The following is a 4,811-nucleotide window of genomic DNA, read 5'->3' on the forward strand; positions in this document are numbered from 1 at the left end:
TACCATCCTCCTACAAAACCAAACACAATAGCAAAACGAATTCCTACCTAGCAACAAACTGAAACTGATTCCTTAAGCGTAATGCAGTGAGAAAATAGAACAATATAAATAAAATAAAATAAATATAAAATAACACTCAATACAAAGTGAGGATACAAAATAGAAAGGTTGGGTTCTATATATGGGTTAGAGTATTTGTATGTACAGATACTGCCTGAACCACGCCATATGTCGAGCCGAGTCCTTCTCCGTGTTCGACAGCGACAGATGGAGCAACAGGACACCAGACGCTTGTGGCAGGGGCTGTGGACTATAACAAACTATAAGAGCAGCTCCTCCCCAGACACGAGTGTCAACGCCTCCCTCGCCAACAAACTGAACTCCTTTTATGCGCGGTTTGCATCTGGCAACAGCACCGCTAGCTCGCCAGCTAATTGGAATTACACCGCTGGGGATGAGCGCGCACTCTCAGTGTCAGTGCACAAGGTCAGGAACGCTCTGATGCGGGTGAACACCAGGAAAGCTGCGGGCCCAGATGACATATCTGGACGAGTACTGAAGACCTGTGCTAACCAGATAGCCCCGGTACACACTACGATAGGAAAGGAATTGCGGGTCTCAGTGAGGATCCTCAAGTCCTTCTACTGTGGAGCAGTGGAGAGCATCCTGCCTGGTTTGGGAACTGTACTGCTCAGGACAGGTGGGCCCTGCAGAGGGTGGTGGCTTCAGCTGAGACGGAGTTTCTTCCCGCAAGCCATGAGAACTGTCAATGCCGCCCTCACCAAGGGTCCTAACTGAGCCACACACATAGGCTCCACTACCTTACTGTACTGCATGTAGCATACTGTACCGCATACTGTGTCACTGTTCTGGGTTGTTCAGTGTTACCGTATTGCTGCGCCGTACTGTTGTATACTGTGCTGTATATCTCACACACACTACCTCACTTTATTCACATGCCACTTTAATGCACACGTCTGTGTATACATAAATAGCCTATCCCATATATATAAGTCTATCCCATATACATACAGTGGGGCAAAAAGGTATTTAGTCAGCCACCAATTGGGTAAGTTCTCCCACTTAAAAAGATGAGAGTGGCATGTTATTTTCATCATAGGTAGACCTCAACTATGAGAGACAAAATGAGAAAAAAAATCCAGAAAATCCCATTGTCTGATTTTTAAAGAATGTATTTGCAAATTATGGTGGAATAATAAGTATTTGGTCAATAACAAAAGTTCATCTCAATACTTTGTTATATACCCTTTGTTTGCAATGACAGAAGTCAAACGTTTTCTATAAGTCTTCACAAGGTTTTCACACACTGTTGCTGGTATTTTGGCCCAGTCCTCCATGCAGATCTCCTCTAGAGCAGTAATGTTTTGGGGCTGTCGCTGGGCAACACGGACATTCAACTCCCTCCAAAGATTTTCTATGGGGTTGAGATCTGGAGACTGGCTAGGCCACTCCAGGACCTTGAAATGCTTCTTACGAAGCCACTCCTTCGTTGCCCTGGCGGTGTGTTTGGGGTCATTGTCATGCTGAAAGACCCAGCCACGTTTCATCTTCAATGCCCTTGCTGATGGAAGGAGGTTTTCACTCAAAATCTCACGATACATGGCCCCATTCATTCTTTCCTTTACACGGATCAGTCATCCTGGTCCCTTTGCAGAAAAACAGCCCCAAAGCATGATGTCTCCACCCCCATGCTTCACCGTAGGTATGGTGTTCTTTGGATGCAGCTCAGCTTTCTTTCTCCTCCAAACACGACAAGTTGAGTTTTTTCCAAAAAGTTATATTTTGGTTTCATCTGACCATATGACATTCTCCCAATCCTCTTCTGGATCATCCAAATGCTCTCTAGCAAACTTCAGACGGGCCTGGACATGTACTGGCTTAAGCAGGGGGACACGTCTGGCACTGCAGGATTTGAGTCCCTGGCGGCGTAGTGTGTTACTGATGGTAGCCTTTGTTACTTTGGTCCCAGCTCTCTGCAGGTCATTCACTAGGTCCCCCCGTGTGGTTCTGGGATGTTTGCTCACTGTTGTTTTGATCATTTTGACCCCACAGGGTGAGATCTTGCGTTGAGCCCCAGATCGAGGGAGATTATCAGTGGTCTTGTACGTCTTCCATTTTCTAATAATTGCTCCCACAGTTGATTTCTTCACAACAAGCTGCTTACCTACTGCAGATTCAGTCTTCCCAGCCTGGTGCAGGTCTACAATTTTGTTACTGGTGTCCTTCGACAGCTCTTTGGTCTTGGCCAAAGTGGAGTTTGGAGTGTGACTGTTTGAGGTTGTGTACAGGTGTCTTTTATACTGATAACGAGTTCAAACAGGTGCCATTAATACAGGTAACGAGTGGAGGACAGAGGAGCCTCTTGAAGAAAAGGTTACAGGTCCGTGAAAGCCAGAAATCTTGCCTTTTGTAGGTGACCAAATACTTCTTTTACCGAGGAATATACCAATTAATTCATTAAAATGTACAATGTGATTTCTGGATTCTTTCCCCCCCATTCTGTCTCTCATAGTCGAAGTGAACCTATGATGAAAATTACAGGCCTCTCTCATCTTTTTAAGTGGAGAACTTGCACAATTGGTGGCTGACTAAATACTTTTTTGCCCCACTGTAAGTCCATCAGATATATATAAGTCTATCCCATATACATCAGCCTATTCCCTTTATCTATTTTGTACCCCCACCCTGCATTATCTTTGAGTTCTTTATTTTATTTTATTTTATTTTATTTTATTCTATATATTTTATTTTATTCTATGGTGTTCGACTTACTGCATTACGTTTTAGGATTCAGTTAGTTGGTCAAGTAGAAATTCTTCGGTAGCTACTATGTTCAGTCTAGAACATATTGTGTGTAATCACCGGGTGCGTTGCATTGACATTTCACTGCATATATGTATGAAGGTATGTATATGTATGAAAGTATTTATATGTATATGAATGTATGTATATTTATGAAAGTATGTATATATATGAATGTATGTATGAAAGTATGTATATGTATATGTATGAATGTATGTATATGTATGAAAGTATGTATATGTATGTGACGAATAAACCTCTTGAATCTTGATTAGGGTATAGGTGGAGTAGACTAGAGTACAGTAGAAGTAGGGTGGATGTAGAGTAGGGTATAGGTGGAGTAGACTAGAGTAGAGTCAAGGTAGAGTACAGGTGTCTGTCTGTCCGTCGGTCTGTCTGTCTGTCTCTCTGCATTTCCAGCCCTTTAATGCGTTTGTTGTCTCTCTCTTTGTTTTCTCTTTTCACACACACACAGATGACAGCAGAGAAAAAGAGCGATGAAGAGAAAGTGTGATAGACAATAACCCTAAAATAACCCTAACCTAGACAAAGGCAGACACATGGATGGATGGAGGGATGGTGGATGGATGGAGGGATGGATGGAGGGATGACACAGGGATGGTGGATGGATGGAGGGATGGATGGAGGGATGACACAGGGATGGTGGATGGATGGAGGGATGGATGGAGGGATGACAGAGGGATAGTGGATGGATGTAGAGTTGTCACCAGGGGCAGACGCTCTCCAGACACGTCTGTCTGCTGACATCCAAATGACATTGAGTGTGTGTGTGTGTGTGTGTGTGTATGTGTGTGTGTATGTGTGTGTGTGTGTATGTGTGTGTGTGTGTATGTGTGTGTGTGTGTATGTGTGTGTGTGTGTGTGTGTATGTGTGTGTGTGTGTGTGTGTGTGTGTGTGTATGTGTGTGTATGTGTGTGTGTGTGTATGTGTGTGTGTGTGTATGTGTGTGTGTGTGTATGTGTGTGTGTGTGTGTGTGTATGTGTGTGTGTGTGTGTGTGTGTGTGTGTGTATGTGTGTGCGCGGTGGAGGAGTAGGAGGAGGAGGAGGAGTAGGAGGAGTAGGAGGAGGAGGAGTAGGAGGTGGAGGAGAAGTAGGAGGTGGAGGAGGAGTAGGAGGAGTAGGAGGTGGAGGAGGAGTAGGAGGAGTAGGAGGTGGAGGAGGAGTAGGAGGAGTAGGAGGAGGAGGAGTAGGAGGTGGAGGAGAAGTAGGAGGTGGAGGAGGAGTAGGAGGAGTAGGAGGTGGAGGAGGAGTAGGAGGAGTAGGAGGTGGAGGAGGAGTAGGAGGAGTAGGAGGTGGAGGAGGAGTAGGAGGAGTAGGAGGTGGAGGAGGAGTAGGAGGAGGAACCATCTGTGACACGGCTCCAAGCCCTCTCCTTCCCCTCATAAGCAGAGTGCATTGTGGGTATTTGAGAGGCGGTTCCACCTCCTCTGCCTTTCTTTACCTAAAGCCTGTCTGCTGCTCAGTGAGTCATTCCTTTGTCCACACACACACACACACAAACAATGGTGGGAAACAATAGCTGTCTGCCTGATCTGTGAATGGAGCAGATAGACAGTTGGACCTCTGTCTGTCTCCCCAGCCGTCTGTCTGGTCAGAACTCAAACTAAATGTCATATTAATATATAAAACCACAATGGGTAAACATTTGTAAATATTCAATATAATACAGTATAAAATAATGTAAAATATGAAACACTGTAATATTTACTAATAATGTACATATCAATCATTATTATATATATAATAATATTTCATTTGCAGCTTAGAATCCAAGATGGCCTCCAGACAGTGTGACTGGACGCAGGCGGCTGCAGCCTTTTGATTGGACGCTGCGTTTCATTTCCTACATTTGTATTTAGTGGACGCCCTCACGCTCGCTGGCAAGATGGCGGCGTTTTCCATCTTGAGACCTCCAGAACCTCCACCAGAGGAAGACACACAGGACTGTTCTGTTACAGCACCTGC

Source organism: Zeus faber (assembly GCF_960531495.2).
Source record: "Zeus faber genome assembly, chromosome: 9".
NCBI lineage: Eukaryota > Metazoa > Chordata > Actinopteri > Zeiformes > Zeidae > Zeus > Zeus faber.